General features: G+C 36.6%; 1 protein-coding gene across 1 annotated transcript in view; it reads left to right on the forward strand.

Annotated features, from left to right (window-relative positions):
• The first annotated feature begins 17137 nt into the window (after positions 1-17137).
• Positions 17138-23715, forward strand: part of ATF7IP (activating transcription factor 7 interacting protein) — a 132840-nt gene continuing 126262 nt past the window's right edge. Inside the window, exon 1 of the mRNA XM_078075637.1 lies at positions 17138-17288. The gene's annotated coding sequence lies outside the window, so the exon portion shown is untranslated. The remainder of the gene's footprint in view (positions 17289-23715) is intronic.

A 23715-nucleotide genomic window follows, 5' to 3' on the forward strand; every position in this document is an offset into this window, starting at 1 on the left:
AGAGATGATGCTGTATACTTCATATTGTATTACATCATGAATCAAGTAATTGACTTTCTTTTTGTGTGGACAGGATTGACTTTCAGTTCAAGGTATGTTGTTAGCCTAATCCAGTCATCATCAAGTTTCCCAACAATGTTTCAGCTAATGCCATAGTTTTTAAACTATAGCCTATGACCATGGGGATATCTCTGAAATTCTTCCAGGGAGTCGGCAAGGCCCCAAATACTTCAAATAGTAATAGATATCATTTGCCTTTTCTCTTCATTTTCTCACAAGTATACAGCAGAACTTTTCAGAGGCTTTGTGACATTTTTGTTCTAAATTTTTATCAGTTTTAATTTCTAATATGATATTCAGAGATATCACCCCCATAAAGAAAACCTCTCTGCAGTCCTCAGTAATTTCAAAAATGTGAAGCACGAAAAGTTGGAGAACAACAGAGCTAATGAATTTAGCAGTTAGTGCAGCCAGTGATGATTATTCCCTGAATTTATTATTTCATTAGGGGTTATGAATAGTAATATTAATATTTTTTAAAGATTTATTTATTTATTTTAGAGATAGAGAGAGTGAGAGACAGAGAGAGAGAGAGAGAGAGCAGGTGCATGCAAGTAGGGGGTAAGGCCAGAGGGAGAGAACCTTCAAGCAGACTCCCTGCTGAGCATGAGATCTCGACCTGAGTTAAAACCAAGAGTCTGATGCTCAACCGACTGGAGCCACCCAGGCGCCCCAATAGTAATATTATTAAAGTATAAATCTGATCTTGTCACCCTTCCACTTAAATAGCTTCTTATTATTCTTATCTTGGGTATTGTACAATATCTAAAGAACATGATAGAGTATCTTACTAAAGATAATGATACTCTATTGATGCTTTTGTGCTGAGGGAATTTTCCACTTCTGGATAAAAGGAAGAGGTTGATATTCCAGAATTTATCCAGAGAGCTATTTCTGGGGAACAGAGAAACTACAGAAAAGAGCATAAGAGAATGAAAAATTCAAAAAAGAGCATAAAAGAAATGTAAGCACAATAAACAAAAGTCTTACATGCATCCTAATGGTATTCCAGAAGAAGAGGAGAAAGAGTATGTGGCAGAAGAAACATTTAAAGAGAAAATGGCAAAGAAGTTACCAAAATTCTTTCAATTGCTCTCTTCTCCTCCCACCATCCCATCTCTTTTTTCTTGTTCCTTTCCCTGTGCTTTAGTTTGGATAATATATATTGATTTTTCTTCAAATTCACTAATCTTTTTTCCTATGTCCAACTTGCTGTTAGGTCTCTACAATGAATTCTTAATTTCAGTTATTGTATCTCTCAGTGTTAGAATATCTATTTGCTCTTTTTAATTTTTTTATTATTATTGTTTTTGGTGAGTTCTATGCCCATTGTGGGGCTTGAACTCATGACCCTGAAATCAAGAGCTGAATGCTCTACCAACTGAGCCAGCCAGTTGCCCCTATTTGCTCTTTTTAGAGATTAATTTTTATTATTTAAGTACTATATATTTTCACCTGTTTTATATATCTTTTCCTTTGTTTTCCTTAACACAGTTAAAATATTAATTTAAAAGTCCTTGTCTGCCAATTCCCGTATCTGGATCACTCTATGGGTCTGCTTCTTCTTTTTTTTTTTTTTAAGATTTTATTTATTTATTTGACAGAGAGAGACACAGTGATAGAGGGAACACAAGCAGGGGGAGTGGGAGAGGGAGAAGCAGGCTTCCCACAGAGCAAGGAGCCTGATGTGGGGCTTGATCCCAGGACCCTGGGATCACGACCTGAGCCGAAGGCAGACGCTTAACGACTGAGCCACGCAGGTGCCCCTCTATGGGTCTGCTTCTAATGGCTATATTTTCTCTTGATTACAAGTCACATTTTCTTTCATATTTGCATGTCTTGTACTTTTTTACTATATGTTGAACATTTTATATCCAAAAGCTTATGGGAACTGAAATACTATTTTGTCCTAAAGGGTGCATGTTTTTTCCACTGTCAGGAAGCTAGAATGAGAGACATTGCTTTGATCTGATCAGGCATTATGCTCTGTTGGATTTGGATTGCAAATTTACTTTGTTTGAGTTCACCTCAGGTTTCAAACATCTTGAGGGTGAGATTTGGAGTTCTCTGCTGTGTGTTTAAATACTTATGCCTCTAGCAGGACTTTGAGACTAGGCATTGTGAGACCAACCACATCTTACTTGGAAGCAGAACTGCTACAATTAACAAATTTATAATCTGTTCATGAAAGACAACTTGAAAAATAATCCCAAATAAAAAAAAGACAAATATTCAGTCAAAATGCTATCATTTTAATAAAGCAACGTCATAATTTTATTTTATTTTTTTTAAAGATTTTTTTTTTTTTAATTTGACAGAGAGAGACAGCAAGAGAGGGAACACAAGCAGGGGGCGTGGGAGAGAGAGAAGCAGGCTCTCCTCTGAGCAGGGAGCCCGATGTGGGGCTTGATCCTAGGACCCTGGGATCATGACCTGAGCCGAAGGCAGATGCTTAACGACTGAGCCACCCAGGCGCCCCAACATCATAATTTTAATGTACTTTCTTATAGAAGTTGTCCCGGGACTAGATGGCTTATAATTGTTTCATTATTTAATTGAAATTCTGAAATTAACTATATACTTTGATTGGGGGTGAAGCTATTCTCAAGAAGCATTTTCTGCCAGATCCTAAAGGAAGATAATATTCATTTTTTTTTTTTTTAAAGATTTTATTTATTTATTTTGACAGAGAGAGACACAGCGAGAGAGGGAACACAAGCGGGGGAGTGGGAGAGGGAGAAGCAGGCTTCCCGCCGAGCAGGGAGCCCGATGCGGGGCTCAATCCCAGGACCTGGGGACCATGACCTGAGCCGAAGGCAGACGCTTAATGACTGAGCCACCCAGGCACCCCGGAAGATAATATTCATAATGAGACTGCTTGTTTTAAAATTTTGTCCAAATATCACTGGAAAGGAAGCATCTATACTTTTGCATTCTTGCAAGATGATTAGTGTGGTAATGTCAATCTGGTGTGGCTTCTTGAATTATTATTCTCATAATTCTCACTGGGACTTGTGTACTGTGCCTACACAGTTCTTTTAAATAAGTATTTTTTTTTTTAATTTTTTTTAAAGATTTTATTTATTTTTGAGAGAGTGAGAGAGAGAAAGAGTGCACAAGTGGGGAAGGGGAGGGGCAGAGGGAGAGCAGACTCCCTGCTGAGTGGGGAGCCTGATGCAGGACTCAACCCCAGGACCCTGGGATCATGACCCGAGCTGAAGGCAGATGCTTGACTGACTGAGCCACCTAGGTGCCCTTAAATAAGTCTTTTAAATTAATACCCCAAAATTTCTAATTCTGAAGGTATTAATTTTGGTTAATCTCTTAGTTAAGTATGTCTAAAGCTATCAGTAGCTTTTCTTAAGGGATAAGTAAGTCAGATATTTTCCAAACCTTTGAGTATCTAAGAATAAATTTGTTACTTTTCTACATGAAAGACAATTTAAACATAAATTCTAATGTCCCATCCTTTCCCCCTCAAAACTCTAATGATATTGCTTCATTTAGTAGTTGATATTTAATATAACAGAGGAGAAGTCTGATGTCAATGTTTTTTGTTTGTTTGTTTGTTTCTTCAAATATTGCATGTTGCGTCTCCATCTTTCACCCACCCACCAAATATCCAGCTATGGTATACACAATCTCTTAACCCAATCCTCAACTCAAAGCACATAGGATTTTTCTTTACTTTGCCTATTACTCAAACATGCTACCAAAATATTTTAAAATATAGGTCTTTTTTGGGGGTGTTTGGGTGGTTCAGTTGGTTAAGCATCTGATTCTTGATATCAGCTCTGGTCTTGATCTCAGGGTCATGAGTTCAAGCCCCACACTGAGCTCTAAGCTGGGCATGGAGCCTACTTAAAAAAATAAAAATAAAATAAAACAAAATAATATATAAGTCTCTTTTTTATGATTTGAAATGTATTTCAGAAGGCTGAAGTGAAATACTGGCCATTACTCTCTGAGGGTCATCCTAGTCAGATGTGATTTAAAAAAAAAAACAAAAACAAAAACTTGGCAAGTTCCAGATTGTCCTTGCTCTCTTCTACTTCACCTCCACCTTGTCTTCCTATCTGCCAAACTTGATGATGAGAAACAAACACTTGATTTGGATCCACAGTGGCAATAACGACATCGAAGAAATAGCTTTCCTTTTGCCGTCCCACTTAGGCAGCTATATATGATTGACTTTTCAGATTAATTAATTGGTGACTCCTCTGTTCCTCTAACTACCTCTCCTGAGTTGTTACTTCCCTGGCTCCTACTACAGGTATAGAAGGTTCAAATCCTATAATAAATCTCTTATTTCAGAAGACTCATTAGGGTCTCTGCTTCTCTTACTAAACTGTAGCTGATACTGTTATTGGTATTGGAAATTGGTCCAGGGGAACAGAAATATGATGATGGGACTTTAGAACTGATTCTCCAATCTACCTAAATTTAGAATTAGTGACACTGTTGCCAGTAGTAAAATGGTAGCCTATGACATGAAGTGACAAAATAGTTGCTTAATTAATGCTTGCACCATTGCAAGCATTAATGCTTCACCTCATCACCAGCAATCAAGTGCCTATAAATATAGCTCTTGCCACAGATTATCTTAGAGGAAAAATAATATTGTTGGCTGCTTGCTTCTAGGTGCACTGTAGAACTCCAAGAAAAAAAAAATGAGTTCAGAACGTTAAATTTCTAGCTTTAGATCCAGGTAAGGAACCAAATGGCTCCTATGACTGCCCTAAAACAAACCTTCATCTCTTTTAGTTGCAGAGTAACAAGATTCCTGACCAAGCCCAAAGTCTTACCATGTGGATAGCTAAGCTACAATGCAAATTGAATTTATAATATAATATGGTCTCTTATAGTAATGTTAGGGTATTGATTGGGAAGTAGTGGGAGAATTCGGGGTGGAAACATAGGGAAGACTACAATGAGGCTAAGGACCCAAATTTTGCTAAGCACCTTCTGCATTAGAAAGACTTTTGTGTTTATTAGTCGTTTAGTCTAATTAAATTAGTCTTAATTAGTAAATTAGTTTTCTCTGTCTCTTAATTAGAACCAGTAATGACCTTCCCGAGTTGGTTACTTTATAGGGTCCAGTATCCAGGTATGGACTTGGAAGGTATCTCTTCCAAGATAAAGGACAAGTTGCTCCATCTGATCCCACCTACCAGGAAGAAAGAGACACAGTGCCTATTGGGCCTCTTTGGATTTTAGAAGCAACATAAACTATAGTTGTATAGACTACTCTGATCCATTTACTGGGTAACCCATAAGGTTACTGGTTTGGTGTGGATCCTGGAGGAATCTCAGCATCAGATGTAGGCTGCTGCACAATTTGCTCTGCCATTTGAGCCATATAACCCAGCTGATATGATTGTGCTTGTGCTATCTGCGGTAGATAAGGACACTGTCTTATTCTATAGGAGTCTTTGGCAGGCTCCTATAGGATTTTGAAGCAAAGCTACACCATCTTCTGCAGATGACTACTGTCCTTTGGGGAAAAGGTTTTTATCCTTTTATTGGCCCTAATACAGACTGGTGACTTGACCACAAGCCACCAAGTTACCATGTGACCCAAGCTGCCCATCATGAGCTGAGGGTTGTATGACTTATCAACCATAAAATAAAGTATGCACAACAGCACTCTATCATCAATCTAGATGGGCCTTGAGAACCTCCTATAGGAAAAAGTAAGTTATAGGAGTCCCAGCTCCAACTCCTGTTACACTGCCTCCTTTCTTTTCAATTTATATCTATGAATGCATTGGGAATTCCTATAGCTTAAAAAAAAAAATTGGGCCTGGTTTAAAGACGATTCTGAAGTATATGCTGACACCACCTGAAATTGAATTACTGCAGTACTGCAGCCCTACTCTGGGGTAAACTTGAAGAATACTGATGAAGGAAAATTCTCTAATTGGGCAGAATTTCAAGCGGTGCATTTAGCTGTCTACTGTATCTAGACCAGAGTTCACCAGAAGTATGGATCTGTATCAATTCATGGGCAATTGCTGACATATGGCTGGATGGTCAGGGACAAAGAACAGATTGGTGACATGGCAGTCTGGGGTAGAGGTAGTGGATAGACCTCTCCAAATGAGCAGAGTGTAGAGATATTTGTGTATCATGTGAATATTATCAAAGAGGAACCTCACAAGTAAAAGTTATTCACAATAAGGTGGAAAAGATGACCCACTCTGTAGATATCAGATATCATTTTTCCTCAGGTGTCCCTGTCCTTACCAAATGGGCTTTTGCTCAAAGTGATTGTGTAAGCCAGAACGGAGATTATGCATGGACTTAGCAACACGGATCTTCACTGACTAAAACCACGACAATGAACCCAAGCTACAACAGCAGAGACCAAAAATAAACCCTTGATTTGGGACCATTCCCTGGAGGATAAGTCAACCTTGGTAGCAGGTTATTTACATTAGATCAGTTCCATCAAAGGGTACACTTCATTCTCACTGGAAGAGACTTTCACTGTTTTGTTTTGTTTTAAGATTTTATCTATTTGTTTGTTAGGAGAGAGAGAGGGCACAAGCAGGGGAAGTAGTAGGCTGAGGGAGAAGCAGGCTCCCAACTGAGCAAGGAGCCTGATGCAGGACTTGATCACAGGGCCCTGGGATCATGACCTGAGCTGAAGGCAGTTGCTTAACCAACTGAGCCACCCAGGTGTCCCGAGACTTTTACTTTGGAAGCATATTTACCTTTCCTGCCTGTGATGCTTCAGCCCAAACCACCATAGCCCATGGATTTACAGAATGCCTTACTCATAATATTATAAAATTCTTTTTAACCAAAAAATTCATTTTACAGCAAATGAAGTGTGGTGATCTGCTCGTCTCATAAAATTCACTAGTCTTGGGCGCCTGGGTGGCTAAGTCGGTTAAGCGGCTGCCTTCGGCTCAGGTCATGATCCCAGGGTCCTGGGATCGAGTCCCACATCGGGCTCCCTGCTCAGTGGAGAGCCTGCTTCTCCCTCTCCCTCTCCCTCTGCCTGCCTCTCTGCCTACTTGTACTCTCTATCTCTATGTCAAATAAATAAATAAAATCTTAAAAAAAAAAAAATTAAATTAAAAAAAAATTCACTAGTCTTACTATGTCCCTATCATCTAATATAACTATCCTCATGGAATGGTACAATGGCCTTTTGCTTTAAGCACTAAGTTATCTTTTAGAGCAATTAAAAATATTTTATTTTACTTTCATTTATTCCATTTCTGACATTCTTCATTTCTTTATTTTGATCTATGTTTCTGACCTATATAATGCTTTTTTCTCTCTGAAGAATGTTATTTAACCTTTCTTCTAGTTTTACTGACAATGGATTCCTTTAGTTTTTATTTGAGAACATTTTTATTTCATCTTCATTTTTTTAGATTATTATTATTATTTTTTTAAAGTAATCTCCACACTTTATATGGGGCTCGAACTCACAACCCTGAGATCAAGAATCGTATGCTCCACTGACTGAGCAAGCCAGGCGCAGTCATCTTCATTTTTAAGGATACTTTTGCTGAGCATAGAATTATGGTTGATTTTTTTTTCCTTTCAGCACTTGAAAAATGTCACTTTATTGTTTTCTTGCTTGCATAATTTTTGGTGAGACGTGTTATAATTCTTAGTCTTATCTCTCTATGGGTAATGTATCTTTTTCTTTAGATACCTTTAAGATTTTTGTTTGTCCTTGGTTTGCTGCTATTTGAATACGATATGCCTAAAAAGTGGGGTTTTGGTATTTATCCCACTTGGTGTTCTCTGAGCTCTATGGCTCTGTGACTTAGTGTTTGTTAGTAATTCTAGAAAAATTTTGGCTATTACTTATTCATATATTCTGCCCTGTTTTTTCTTCTCCTCTGGGATTCTAATTATGCGTATATCAGACCATTTGATATTGTCTCACATCTCTTGGATAGTCTGTTCTGTTTTTCTTTTTTTTTTTTTTTTTTCTTTTTGCATTTCATTTAGGTAATTTTTATTGACCTATCTTCAAGTTTATTGATTCTTTGCTTCCCTGTGTTGAGTTTACTAATGAGTTCATCTAAACATTGTCCATCTCCATTACTGTGTTTTTTATTTTGATCATATGGGTCTTCTTTTGCACTGCTCCCCGGGGAGAATCTGTCTCTTGTAGCTCTCCCAATCATATTGTACTATTATTTTATTTTATTTTATTTATTTTTTAAAAGATTTTATTTATTTATTTGCCAAAGAGAGAGAGGGGGAGAGTATAAGCAGGGGGAGTGGCAGGCAGAGGGAGAAGCAGGCTCCTCGCTAAGCAAGGAGCCCGATGTGGGACTTGATCCTAGGACCCTGAGATCATGACCTGAGCCGAAGGCAGACACTTAACCATCTGAGCCACCCAGGCGCCCTGTACTATTATTCAAATCATTTTGGCATGAGGTGGTGGGTAAGGGAGGGGAGTATTCTGTGATGTTCAGATTAAGTAATACCTGTAAATAGCCATTGTAAACTTAGGTCTTGTGGTATGGACTTCATAAGTGTTTTTGTCTCTCCTGAAGATGTAGTATGAGCCCTAGCATGTCCTCCTGCTCCTCCTCCAAGGATAGAGCATTCTTTCTGCCCTACAGTTTTTGGTACCTTTTCCAATGCAAATTAAGTTCTATAGGAGAGATAGAAAAGATGGTTTTCAGCAGTGGCTGTTGTTCCCCTCTCACACCCAGCATGGTGAAGGAATCTTTCTCAGGATTCTACCCATTCTTCTTTGTGAAAGTCTGGTTGGATTCCAGAAGGAAAATCCTGCAAGAGTGTGCAATCTCCTGCATGTCTTTTGGTGTCAAATCCAAAAGATGATCTCTAAGACAGATGTCAAGAAGCTTACCACCTACATTTTCTTCTAGTAATTTCATGGTTTCAGGTCTTTCATTCAAATCTTTAATCCGTTTTGAGTTAATTTTTGTGTATGGTAGAAGATAGTTGTCCAATTTCATTTCTTTGCATGTAGCTGGTTCAGATTTCCTAACACCATTTACTGAAGAGACTGTCCCTTCCTCATTGTATATTCCTGGTTCCTTTGTCATAAATTTATTGTCCACACATGTGTGGGTTTATTTCTGGGCTCTCTTGTTCCATTGATCTATGTGTCTGTTTTTATGCCAATACCACACTGTTTTGATTACTATAGCTTTGTAATATAATTTGAAATCAGGGAGCATGATGCCTCCAGTTTTGTTCTTCTTTCTTAAGATTGCTTTGGCTATTTGTGTTTTTTTGATGGTTCCATACAAATTTTAGGAATTTTGTTCTATTTCTGTGAAAAATGTTATTGGAATTTTGATAGGGAGTACATTAATCTATAGATTATTTCAGGTTGTCTGGACATTTTAATGATATCAAGTCTTCCAGTCCATGGACATGGAATATTTTCCATTTATTCATATCTTTCTTAATTTTTTTCATCAATGTCTTACAGTTTTCAGTGTAAAATCTTTCACCCCCTTGGTTAAATTTATTCCTAGGTATTTTATCCTTTTTGATGCAATTGTAAATGAGATTCTTTTTAAATTTCTCATTCTAATAGTTTGTTACTAGTGTATAGAAATGCAACATTTTTCTATATTGATTTTGTATCCTGCAACTTTATTGAATTCATTTATTCTAACAGTTCTTTGGAGGAGTCTTCAGGGTTTTCTATATATATAATATTATGTCATCTACAAATAGTAACAGTTTTATTTCCTTCCTGATTTGGATGACTTTATTTCTTTATCTTACCTTATTGTTTTGGCTAGGACTTCCAATACTATGTTGAATAAAAGTGGCAAGAGTGGGCATCTTTGTCTTTTTCCTAATCTTAAAGGAGAAGCTTTCAGCTGTGCACTGTTGAGGATGACGTTAACTGTGGACTTGTCATAGATGGCCATTATTATGTTGAGATAAATTTCCTCTATACCTACTTTATTGAGAGTTTTTTTTTAATCATAAATGGATGATGAATTCGTCAAATGCTTTTTCTGCATCTATTGAGATGATCATATGATTTTTGCCATAGAAAATATTAATGAAATATCTCATTTCATTTTAATGTGGTATATCTCATTGATGGATTTACAGATATTGAACCATCCTTGCATCCCTGGAATAAATCCCATTTGATCATGGTGTGTGATCTTTTTAATGTATTGTTGAATTTGGTTTGCTAATATTTTGTTGAGGACTTTTGCAATCTTTGTTCATTAGGGGTATTAGCCTGTTAATTTTCTTTTCTTGTGGTGTCTCTCTCTCTGGTTTTGTTATCAAGGTAATACTAGCCTTGTAAAACGAGTTTGGTAAGTGTTCCCTCCTGGGGCGCCTGGGTGGCTCAGGTGGTTAAGCATCTGCCTTCAGCTCGGGTCACAATCTCAGGGTCCTGGGATCGACCCCATGTTGGGCTCCCTGCTCAGTGGGGAGTCTGCTTCTCCCTCTGCCTCTCCTGCTCCCCCTGCTCATGCTCTCTCTGTCTCTCCCTCTCAAATGAATAAATAAAATCTTAAAAAAAAAAAATAAAAAAGAAAGTGTTCCCTCCTGTTTTTTGGAAGATTTTGATAATGATTGATATTAATTCATTTTTATTTATTTATTTTCTAAAGATTTATTTATTTGAGAGAGAGAGCACACATGTGAATGAGGGAAGGGACAGAGGGAGAGGGAGAGGGACAGAATCTCAAGCAGACTTCCTGCTGAGCGTGGAGCTTGATGCAGGGCTTGATCTCACGACCCTGAGATCATGACCTATGGTGAAATCAAGAGTTGGATGCTTAACTGACTGAGCCACCCAGGTACCCCTTAATTCATTTTTAAATGTTTGGCAGAATTAATGAATGAAGCTATCTTGTCCTGGGTTTTATTGTCAGATGGTTTTTGATTACTAATTCTCTTTACTAGTAATCAGTGTGTTCAGATTTTCTATTTCCTCATGCTTCATTCTTGATAGCTTGTATATTTTTAGGAGTTTATCCATTTCTTCTAGGTTGTCCAACTTCTTGGTGTATAATTGTTCACAGTAGTGTCTTATGATCCTTTGTATTTCTGTGGTATCAGTTGTGACATCTCTTTCATTTCTGATATTATTTATTTATTTTCTTAGTGAGTCTAGATAAAGTTTTGTCAGTTCTGTTTATCTTCTGAAAACCAGCTCTCAGTTTCATTAATATTTTCTATTGTGTTTTCAATCTCTATTTCATTTATTTCCACTCCGATCTTTGCTATTTCCTTCCTTCTGTTAACTTTGGGCTTTGTTTATTCAACTCTTTTGAGTTCCTTGACGTGTAAAGTTAGGTTGTTTGAGATTTTTCTTGTTTCTTTTTTTTTTTAATTTTATTTTAATTTATTGTTATGTTAGTCCCCATACAATACATCATTAGTTTTTGATGTAGTGTTCCATGATTCATTGTTTTCGTATAACACCCAGTGCTGGGGTGCCTGGGTGGCTCAGTCGTTCAGCATCTGCCTTCGGCTCAGGTCATGATCCCAGCGTCCTGGGATTGAGCCCCACGTTGGGCACCCTGCTCCGCGGGAAGCCTGCTTCTCCCTCTCCCACTCCCCCTGCTTGTGTTCCCTCTCTTGCTGTGACTCTCTCTGTCAAATAAATAAAATCTTTAAAAAATAAATAAATAAAAATAACACCCAGTTCTCCATGTAGTACGTGCCCTCCTTAATACCCATTACCAGGCTAACCCATCCCCCCACCCTCCTCCCCTCTAAAACCCTCAGTTTGTTTCTCGGAGTCCACAGTCTCTCATGGTTCATCTCCTCCTCCGATTTCCCCCCTTCATTTTTCCCTTCCTTCTCCTAATGTCCTCCATGCTATTCCTTATGTTCCACAAATAAGTGAAACCATATGATAATTGACTTTCTCATCCTGTTTCTTGATGTAGACATTTATTGCTATGAACTTCTCTCATAGAACTGCTTTTGCTGCATCAGATAAGTTTTGGTATGTTGTATTTCCATTTTTGTTTGTCTCAAGGTATTTTTTTCTCTTTTGATTTCATCTTTGACCCACTGGTTGTTCAGGATCGAAATAATTTTATTAAAATGAAATCATTTATAGTTCTAGAACTCGATGTAATTTAGTTGCTAATTTAAAAATTGAATATCATGTTTCATTTATCTTACATCAACATCTACATGTATGGTGTACAAATATAAAATTAATATGGATTATTTAATATTTCAAAGTTTTTCAGAAGCTAAGTACAAATGTTGAAAATACTGTAATAAGTTCTGAGTACCTACAGAACCACAAACTGGAACATGAAAAAAAGCAAGAAAATGGAGGCTTGACACTACTGGCAAATGATTGTTAAGGAAAAATCTATTGAAACTGTACTAACGAGAGGAAGGATCTGAAAAGTTAATTTTTAAAATTTATCTTGCTGCTCAAATCATTACATACTCTGAAGTTGTGTGTGTGTCTCAATCCACTGACCTCCATAGTATTCTGATAATTGCCTTTTGTTTTGAAGACATGGAGCAAAAAATATGGAGAAGCATTCACCTGAGGCCTTTGGTAATATTAACAGAGCAGATGTTTTAAGGTCACAGTTACCATTATGGTACTGCTGAGTGTCAGATTCTGAGCGACAAAGGCATCCGTCTGTTCTTGTAAGTCTGTGTGTGTATGTTTATGATATATAGGGGGCCCACTAAAATATGGGGACCAGAAAAGAGGCCCCTCTTGTTGAGATATAATTATAGTACTGGTTCTATTCTTTTTATTGAGTGCCAGTTAAATATTTTCTAATAGAACCCATTTCATTCATTTAGATCACGTATGTACCTTGGAAAATGGTTTAGATACCCCTTCCCTTCTCTGATGACTTCCTGTATTAGTTTTCTATTGCCAAGTAACAAATTACCACAAATTTAGTAACTTAAAGAAATATGCATCTATTATCTTGGTTTCTGTGGGTCAGGATTTTCGGTATGACTTAGATGGATCTTCTGCTCATAGTCTCACAAGGCTTCCAAGCTCATTTAGTTTATTTATAGAATTTATTTCCTTATCGCTATATGATTGAGGGTCCTGGCTTTTTCCTGCCTGTTGGCTGAAGCCCACTCTCAGGCTACCCACAGATTCTATAAGCCAATTTAGTAAATTTCCATGTTGGTTTCTTCAACATAGTTGCTTACTGTGTCAAGCCAGCAAAGAGAAACTCTCTCCTCAGGGAAGGTCTAGCTCCTTTTCAAAGGGCTTTTTCCAGATTCAGTCAGGTCTTCCCAAGGTAATCTCCCTTTTGGTTGGTTAACTTGAAATCAATTTATTTGAGACTTTAATTACATCTGCAAAATTCATTCACCTTTGCCATACTCTATTGCCTAGAAGTAAGTCATGGGTTCTGCCCATACTTAAGGGGAGAGGATTATACATGGTATGAACACAAAGAAGTGGAAATCATCCTAGAATCCTGTTTCCCACATTTCCTATTCCCAAAATTGCTTCCTGAGTTTTCCCAGGGTTGTCTACTTAACACTTCAGTAAAGTTCTCTGCAAATTGGAGGACAATAATAAAAATTATCAGGTTAATTCATATTTTTTCTTAATGATAGTATAGCATGTGCAGATAGAAACCACTCAAGCTGGGGCATCTGGGTGGCTCAGTCATTAAGCATCTGCCTTCGGCTCAGGTCATGGTCCCAGGGTCCTGGGATCGAGTCCCACATCGGGCTCCCTGCTCGGCGGGAAGCCTGCTTCTCCCCCTCCCACTCCCACTGCTTGTGTTCCTTCTCTCACTGTATCTCTCTCTGTCAAATAAATAAATAAAATCTTTAACAAAAAGAAAAAAGAAAGAAACCGCTCGAGCTGAGCTATGTCTGCACTTTTACCATTTTGACAAGTACTATCATTATTCTACTACTACTACCACTAGGATGATTACTATTAGCTGACCACTTATCAACATATTAGTATATATTCAGTATTGTTTGAAATGTTTTATCAGAATTTAATCTTCATAAAAACCTCATCAGACAGAGGCTATTTTTTGTCATCCCCATTTCATATTTCTGGAACCATTTGTATAGAGAAGTTTAGAATGTGCAGCAGTAAAGAAGTAGCGACAAGATTCCAATTCAGGGGGCACCTGGGTGGCTCAGTCGTTAAGCGTTTGCCTTCGGCTCAGGTCATGATCTCAGGGTCTTGGGATTGAGCCCCGCATCGGGCTCCCTGCACTGTGGGAGGCCTGCTTCTCCCTCTCCCACTCCCCCTGCTTGTGTTCCCTCTCTTACTGTGTCTCTCTCTGTCAAATAAATAAATAAAATCTTAAAAAAATAAAAAAGGATCCCAATTCAGGTAGTAAGCTTTCAAAGCCCATTTTTGTAATCACTACATTAGGTGGTCTCATTTTGTAGTACTTAGAAACTTCAATTTTACTCATTAGCTATTCCTTTTTCAAGTTTATGCTGTTTTTCAAAAGTTCTGTCTTCCTTGTTCAATTGCTGCTCAATAGCTACAAATGAAATTCATTTATGTTTATTATTTTACGGTTTTGTTTTTTGGATTTTTTTTTTTTTTTGAGAAGCTCTGTGGTTTACTAAAGCTTTTTTTTTTTCTAGAATTTTCAGTGTTTGTATAAATAAGGCCAAAATGGTGGATAAAATCTAGAAATCCTTAGGTACTGATTGGCAAGTAGTTGCCCCACCTCTGAATACTCCTCCTACCATCCAGTCTGCCTAGGTCCCCAGCTGAAGAAGCCCTGGACCTCTTCACAATCCTATAACTAAAGGATAAACATCTGACAAAGTAGAAGTTCTTCAAGTCGGCTTCCACTCTGACTGGCCAGTGCCTAGTGCCATAGGGAATGAGAAACATTTTGCATTTCTGTTTTACCTGACTTGAATTCTCTTTCTTTTATATTATTCTGACAGCCACTTTAAGCTCTTCATTATGAGTCAGGTCAAGCCTCACACTTATTACAAGAAACAGGCAAGAAATTTTCCTATATTCTATGAGGAAGATTTAGGTCCTCTTGTTCTGTATTTCTTTTATATTTAGAGTATATCTTCATTGTAGTAATGATTTCTTTGTTTTTTTAAAAAGATTTTATGTATTTATTTGAGAGAGAGAGCACAACGAAAGAGAGGGCACATGAGTGGGGGGAAAAGGGGGTGGGCAGGCAGAGGGAGGGGAAGAAGAAGACTCTCCGCTGAGCAGGGAGCCCGATGTGGGGCTCGATCCCAGGACCCTGTGATCATGACCTGAGCTGAAGGCAGAAGTTTAACCACCTGAGCCACCCAGGTGCCCTGATAGTAATGATTTAATAATGTTCATCTGTATATATGTTTCTTTCCCCATTAGAGGGAGTGTCATTTCCTCTGGGCATCTTTAGGGCCTAGAATAGTGTGTGGGTATATAATAAATACTGTACTTGTGGAATGAAACAAATAAATGATTGGTTAGGTCAACCAGCAGGTGGAATGGCTGAAGAGACTATAAAGGTGTGGTTGAGTATATTTGGGGAGATTCAAATACAATAAAGCTGTCTAGTTAGAGTCTTAGGGAGGCAAGTCTAGAATATGAGCATATCTATGAAAATTGACTAACTGGTGAGTTAATGCTGAATTATTTTTCCCTTTGGCATTAGTCTAAACAATTGAGAGTGAACTATTATAAACATGATTCTTTTTTATTTGTTTATAGAAAACATACAAAGTGAAACCTGATGGGCTCTATTATTCCAATCCCATTTGTCTTATTATTATAGAGTGAAGCTTTTAATATCTATATTAATATTTACAATTTGAGTATTTTATAACTGAGCACCTATGTACTAAATAAATTATAATATATAATGTTATCGTTGAGCCTGTATTTATAATTCTTTTGAACAATCATGTACAATGTTCTGTGCAAAGTACTTTATAAAGCTTAGCAATAAAGCAATGCAAATCTGTGTTATTTCCTGACTTATTACCTTTCAAGTGATCCCTCATTGTTCTACAATGAAGTTCAGTTTTTAGGCAAAAAATCTTTTAAATCAGTTCTCATTTTAGAGTTCACCTTTTCTAGGAAGGCATTACTGATTCTCCAACTCTGGATTAGGTGATTCTCCTAAAGGCACCCAGTGTTTCAACTAAGTTGAAAGACCCAAATTCTAAAAATAAGTATTAATCACCCTCCACTAATTTCTTATTACTTACAAAAATGTCCTGTTTACTCTTATTTCCTCTAGTATAGATTTCTTGAGGACAGGTGCCTAATATAGTTCTAGAACAGTGATTGCTAAATAAAAACTGAATGAATAGATTAAGGGAAAATTACATTAAAAAACAAGATAACCAAATCTTACCTATTTGTCATGCTCTTCTTGCTTTGCAAAACACCTTTACATTTATCCTGTCATTGAGTTCTCTTAACCGATTTGAATCATAGGCATTATCACCATTTTAGAGATGAGAAAATTGTGTCAACACACGTGTTCCAAGAAACAGGCAAGAAGGCAGGAGTACTTGGACGTGAGCCCAGATCTCCCAACAAACTGAGTAGCACCTTCTCCACTACATCTCATGGCCTTCATTAAGGATTGGCTCCTAATATAAAATTGCATATAAGGGATATAACTTCCGGTGGAAGGGTATGATTGGAAGTGCTAGCTCTGGCACAAAACTGAAAGAAAAGATGTGTTTTCGCCATTCTCTCATTACTTACAGTTTAAAACATACTTTGTGAATTTTTAATATAAATGATGAACAAATACACTTCAGCCTTTTCCGAAAATCTTTCTCTCAGCTCTAACTCTCACCTACCTATTTCCTTCCTTCTTTCCTAAAGCTCATAGAGGGCGCTAACAAAGTGCTACTCACTGGTTGAGCGAAGCTCCACTCAAAACACACCTCACACTGCAACTGAAAGGCGCAGCGCCACCACCTCAGACTTCCTTCTCCTTTCCAAGGCAGGAGGCGTGGTCAATTTCCCTCATTCAAATAAAAAACCAGGAGATTTGCATGGGGAACGGCTGAGCCGTGAGCCTATTGGCTGTTAGTACCATGGGCGTGGCCAATATTACGACCATGTAGCCCCGCCCACATTAATTTGCATAACGGCCCGGCGCGTGCAAGGGAGAAGCGGGTTTGTTTTTGAATCTGCGGAGGCGGCGGCGGCAGCGGCGGCGCGGCGACTGAAGCGCGCGATACTGAAGCGGCCGCGTTGAGGACGGTTGCGCGGGACGGCTCTGTAGGAAGGAACTTGGTTCCCCCTCCCTCATCTCCCGCCCCGAAAGGTATATGTGACTCCTAGGGGCTGTTATAACCACATTTTCTTAAATTAGTATTGTATTTATGAAGAGTCAAGACCGCATTATGGCGGCTGCGGGAGTTGTGTGTGCGCCTGCGCGGTTGCGGAGCTGCGGGCGGGCGCTGCATGGGAGCACGTGATCTTGCGGGGTCGGGCTCTAGCTGCAGTTGTGCAGCTGGCGGGGCGGTGGCTGCGCAAGCGCAATATTCATTTTCAAGATCTAATGTTCTTGTTGGACGCCATTTGGGTTCTAGATTTAATTTTCCTCATTCTTGAGGAGTTTCATTTTCATATCCTCAAATTCCCACATTTTTCAAGGAAAACGTTTCTCTTGTGTTTTACTCTTATACCGACCTCAAACTCTTTTTATATTTTTCCGATTCTCTGAGAAGCTGTGAACTTAATTTTCTGTAAAAATGATTGTCACTTGTGGTTCTCGATTATAATTTCATTTTTAGGGTATTGCTGGTTTCAAGTTTATATTTAGGGAGATAAAGATCAGCACCTAGTGGTGGTCTCAGGGGAAGTACATTTAATTGAACTGCATATTTGCAAATACATTTTTAACCCTATTTTTACCAGTTCTCTTATCAGGGAATGTTTACAAAATAGAAACAATTTGAGTTTTGGAAATATGAGGGGGAAAGGGTATTGGAAAAATCAAATCTCAATCTAAGTTAACGAAGTCTTAATTTTATCAGTTTGTGTGCTTCTGATACTACTTGCATTTGAGTTTTAGATTTTTTCAGTCTCTGAGCTCTTGGCCATAACTGCTTCAGTTTGGACATTTTTGTTACTCTGACTTTTAAAATTAAGTCTTTTTTTTTTTTTAGCATTTTATTTGTTATGTGAAATAAAATTTGGTTGGTAAATTTTTCTTATAAAGGATTCTGCAAAGAACTAAGTAAACTGAGGCCTTTATGAAGAATTAAAAAGTTAACCATCAATGAAAAAAAATCAGTTGATACTTTAAAAAAACGCCCCATATACGTGTGTATGAGATACAGTTGTGTTTGATTTCTTAGTGTTCCTAGTTTTCATTTCTTAAAGAAGGTAGTTGTAAGTATGCTACTGATTTATTTTAGTTTACAATGGTTGTGTCACTATATTTAAATCTTATATAACACCCCTGGAATAAGTGTTACACAATTTGATACAATTCTGTTGTGCAAATTATTTCTTACTGGACTAAAAACTTGTAACTGGTTTTCATAAACTTCACCTGTGGTTTGTGTGTACAGTAATTGGTTTCTTGGTTGGTTATATAACACTAAGTTTAAATCAGTCATCTGCCAAATGAAGAAGTGGCTAGTACTTTATAATGGTTGGTTAGGGACGTTTTTCTTGCCCAAAGCAAGTACTGTTAGTATTAAGTAGATGTTATTGAAAGGAATAGTTTTGGTTGGTGGATTTCTTAAAAATGACGTCACATATGAGATAGAATGGAGTGATAGGAAAGAGAATTCTTTTTTCTCAACAGAAAATTAGCCGTTCATATAATTCCTGGACCTCTGGACTCTTATACACAGAAATATATTTAGAGGGCAGTTGTGTAATCTCTTCCCTTTTTATACTTCTGGGGTGGATTACCCAGCACACCCTTCCCCCACTTCCTGGGACATTATTTCAGATATTTAGAGTTGAAAATATGTTGTATTGTCTATAGCTCTATTTTTGTGTATTTATATACACATAACATATTTAAGTTAAGAAAAGAACTTTGATCTTAGGGCATGCATGGTACACTTTGCACTTCCAGAAAAGTGAAATATTTTGGTTTGTATATTTAAGCTTATGTTTTCATTTGAATGTACAAATGATTGCCTCTTAGGTTAATGCTGAAGATTGTAGTACTTGAAAACACTGAGGAACGTAATGTATAATGTAAATATTTCTTAGTAAGATAATTTTGCTGTTTGTTAGAAAGGCAAATACACTTCTATAAACTTAAAACCAAGACCAATGAATTGTCTGACTGTCCACTATTTGTTTATTATTGTTCTTTCAATAACAAGGGTGTTTTGAAATTTTAGTTTGGTAGTTATGATACCACAAAATTTTGGCACATATGCAACATATATAACATTAAGACTAGATTACTTATGGAACAAATACTAAGTTACTGGGGTCATTTAAAACCTTTTTAGTTTTGTAGATTTTAAATATCACAAAATGTATTTTAGACAAAAGGTTTGTTTAAGCCATAAACCATTAAAATTGTCTTTTTTTCTTTAAATTATGATCTGAATATATGATACATATATTTAAATACTTTTTTTTTTTTTTACTTATTATAGCACATTTGGAAAGTATTGAAAATTAGCAACATTTAGAAATAAACACTCTAAATGTTTTGGTGATTTTTTTTTTCCATCATTGATCAATCAATAAATATGGATTGCTCAATAAATATTGATCAGTTAGTTTTTCATTTGGACCATAATTTCATTCCTATTCTTTTAATTCAGTGTCATATATGGACATTTTCCCATTTCCTTATTCTTTTAAAAATACTTTGATTTTTTTTGATATATAATATTCTCTTGAAAATGTTTAATGGCTACATAATACTGTGTTTTGAAAATATCCCAAATCATGAAATATTTTTCGAATGTTTTTAAGTGGTTACATAATATTGTTATCTCTAATAAGAATGTACTGTGACTTACTAAACATTTCTTTTATTGACCATTTGTTTGTTGTCTTTTTCTCTGTTATAAATAATGCTACAGTGAACATCCTTGCGCATGAGTCATGAACTGCGTCTCATAATATTTCTTTGAAATTACTGCTTCAAAGGGCTTTTAAAGTAATTTACACAGTTAATAAAAACTTAGTTTTTTTGAAAAGCATTTTCCATACCACCATCAATTTGGTGGCTGAAAAATAGTAGCTCATTAGTTGTTTTTTTTTTTTCTGATAACTAGTGAAGTTGAACTTTTTAATGTTTATAAATGCAGTTTTCTCATTTTTGTGAATTAGCTGTTTGAGGCTTTTTAATGTATTTTTCTATGGTGGATGTTAATGTTTTTCCTATTGGTAACAGCTATTTATGTATCTAGCCCTTTGCTATTCATATTTTTGGCAGTTTTTTGTTTGTTTTTATTACTATTAAAATTGCTTACGGTTTTATATATTCAGAAGTTTTCCATTTTTATGTAGTCTAACGTACTGCTTTTTCTTTTTCTTATTTGTGATTTCTTCCAGGACTTCTTTGCCTAGAAAATATGACCTGTTGTGGGATGAACTAAATATTCACCTATTTTGCTTATTTTTTCTACATATTGTAATGATCTTAAAAAATATGGTTTTAATCTGTATGGTGTTTATTTTGCCCTATTGTATGAAGATGGGTTGCTAGTTTCCAGTTTTTCCAAATACCTAGTTTTCTTAGAATTTTATTTTGGTGATCTCTTTTCTTACTGCTTTGAGTTGCTAATTTTGGTCATAAGTTACTAGGTTTGAGCTATAGTTCTGCTTCATTTACTAGGGATATTTAAATTGGAGTCCATTGGCCTCAGGAGTTCCTATAGATAGGCTTTAAGAGGAATCCTTGATCGTTCCATGGATTCCTTGATGTATACAACTTTATGTGAGTGTGCATATGTGCATTTTTCTGGGGAAAGAGTTACAGTTTTCATCAGCTTTTGACAGGAATCATGTAATATAAAATCTAAAAGCAGGTTAACAAGCACTGGACCTTATTCATATAGCAGTACTGTATTGTTTCATTTGCTCTAGTGCTGTAGACTATATAAATATGTGGAGGGGCAATACTCATAATTCCTTTTCAATTTTCTTAGCTAGTCTTCCCTGATTTTGCAGATGAACTTTAGATTCATTTGGTTAAATTTTTAAAAAGCCAGTTATTTGAAGTTTTGTTTAGAATTGCATTAAACCTAAATTGGGGTGAGTTTACATCTTTATACTGTTCGTTTTTTTTACTCATGAATAGAATACACTTCCTGCAGATTCCACAAAATCTCCTTTTTTAAAGAACACTGGGAAAATTTGTGGTATCTGTTACTTTTCATTAAGGTGTTATTTTACTTGTTTCCTAGTGCTGATATAATGTTAATAGGGATAAATTGTTAGAGGATATAGGACTGCATTTCTATTTTTAATCTGCTTTAGGACATGGTGATATGAAAATAGTGCAAGTATGAAGTTAGAAGTGGGAAAATAGGTTGGCAAGTTAAAGAGTTCTACAACATTTGAAACCAAAATTTTTCTTTAACATAGCCTTTTTTTTTTTTTTTTTTAAATAGAGGAATGTTGAAAAATTATTCATTTTTCTGGCCAGGATGGAGCCTAATCACATCTTCATTTTTAGTCTCTTTGGTAACTGTAAGTTATTCTCTCATAAGGATGTTTTCCTAATTACTAGTATAAGTTCACTGTCCACTAAATCTGTTCTTTGTGCTGATTGGTTTCATGAAAATAAATCTAGGAAATAGGCAGAAATCAATTGTTAAGATATTATTGGCTCTTATCAAACTTTTTAAATGAAAAATTCCCATATTTGGGTCTTTTCCAAGCAAAACCATTTACAGAAATTTGCATATTTTATTTTTTTTATGAGACCTTTGCTCTTACTTGAAAACTTTTTCTAGTTCTGACAAAGTATGATACTTGGTTTTTTAGACTATAATAGGAGAGGAAGAGCAAAATAGGGACAGGAGAAGTGCTACTAGAGAAACATATGGATAGGAGCAAGAAGTGCTGGCTAGCATCTTGATAGTGAAGAGGGGTCAGGTTTCAGGTGTTAGAAGCAAAAATTTAAAAACCTTTTTTTTTTTTTAAGATTTTATTTATTTATTTGACAGAGAGAGACACAGCGAAAGAGGGAACACAAGAAGGGGGAGTGGGAGAGGGAGAAGCAGGCTTCCCATGGAGCAGGGAGCCCGATGTGGGGCTCGATCCCAGGACCCTGGGATCATGACCTGAGCCGAAGGCAGACGCTTAACAACTGAGCCACCCAGGCGCCCCTAAAAACTTAGTTTTGAGGTCATTTAGTTTGGGAATTAGTATTCCGAGAGCTGAATCAGTCTTTGTAACATGTTCATTATGGTAATTGATGATCTTATTAAGGATTTTGGGTCATAGAGAATGTTTAACTTGTTCAAGAAGGCAAAGAACTGTATGATTTAGTTTAGAAAGGCTTCTATTGTAATTTTTAAGATTCATACATGGGCATATGTACTTTCTCAAGGGAGTCGCATGTGGGGTCTATTATGGGTAAAAATTAGGTGATGTTTTAACATACTGTAAATGCTAGAGTACAAAAAATCATCAAGTAGCTCTGGGAAGCCATAGCCCCTGTAAGTTCCCTAGGGTATCTAGAAATTACCCATCCATTAGTGGAGCTTCTCTTGAAATTCTTGCCCATTTGACCTCATTATGTTCTTTACAGAGCACAAAACTTCAAAAGTGATTTTGCAGTGTTCTTTCTCAGATTGTCTTGAAATCTAAAGAGTAAGTCAGTGGTTTATCCAGTCATTTTAGCTTGTTTAAAACAGAAATGTGAATTCCAAAATATTAAACTTTGTTTATATATCCTTCAAGTTACATGGTGGAAACCCATTTTGTATTGGAAATAGAGAGTATGAGTGCTGCGCAGCATTTTCATTTTTTTAATGCCTGCAAAATGAGAAGGCCAGGGCACCAGTGCTTGTTTGTACAATGTGAATGTCTTCAGTTTTGAATTTTGATCATTTGCATTTTTGAGTCTTTAAGAGAATGACTCAGGCATCTCCTTGGCCACTTTCCAAAAAAATGTGATAGGCCTAAGGGTACAGTTGACAGTACTTTCCTTGGACACTTTCTAATTGGACCTATGTAAATATGAAAGTCTGAGAAATGAAGATGACTTATTAACTTTATCATGAAAAATACTCATTTACTCATGTCTGTAGTTTTTCATTGCTCAGAATATTATAAAAATATTTTGTCACTTTGTATCTAAATAACTAGGAATAACTAGCTGTATACCCTTTAATTTGGGAGGGAGGGCCCCTTTGTATGATGTGAGGTTGTATTGTCATAATGTCTTACTGTACAGTTCTTTGTCCCTTTCTTTGTTGTTTGTATAGCCCTGTGCTCTTTGGGGAATTACTGTCTTGGTGGGTGGGTACCTAGGAATTATGTGTCCAGTACTCTATGGCACTTTTACATTCTAATGAGAATTTGACTCGAATGTTAGAGTAGTGATTCTCGGAACTGACAGAGCCATTAAAGGATTTCTCCTTGAGTCAGTAATTGTCAAAGATAATGCCGTCCAGTTTGTAAAAAGGTAAACCTAGAAGGTGAGAATAGAATCTGCCATTTTGCGAACCAGGAGAAAGTTTGGTGAAACAGTGAATGATGTGACTGCTTCAGCTCATTCTCAACTAAGGCTTTGGAGTTTAGTAGGA

Source organism: Halichoerus grypus, chromosome 6 (genome assembly GCF_964656455.1).
Source record: "Halichoerus grypus chromosome 6, mHalGry1.hap1.1, whole genome shotgun sequence".
In the NCBI taxonomy this organism is placed as follows: Eukaryota; Metazoa; Chordata; class Mammalia; order Carnivora; family Phocidae; genus Halichoerus; species Halichoerus grypus.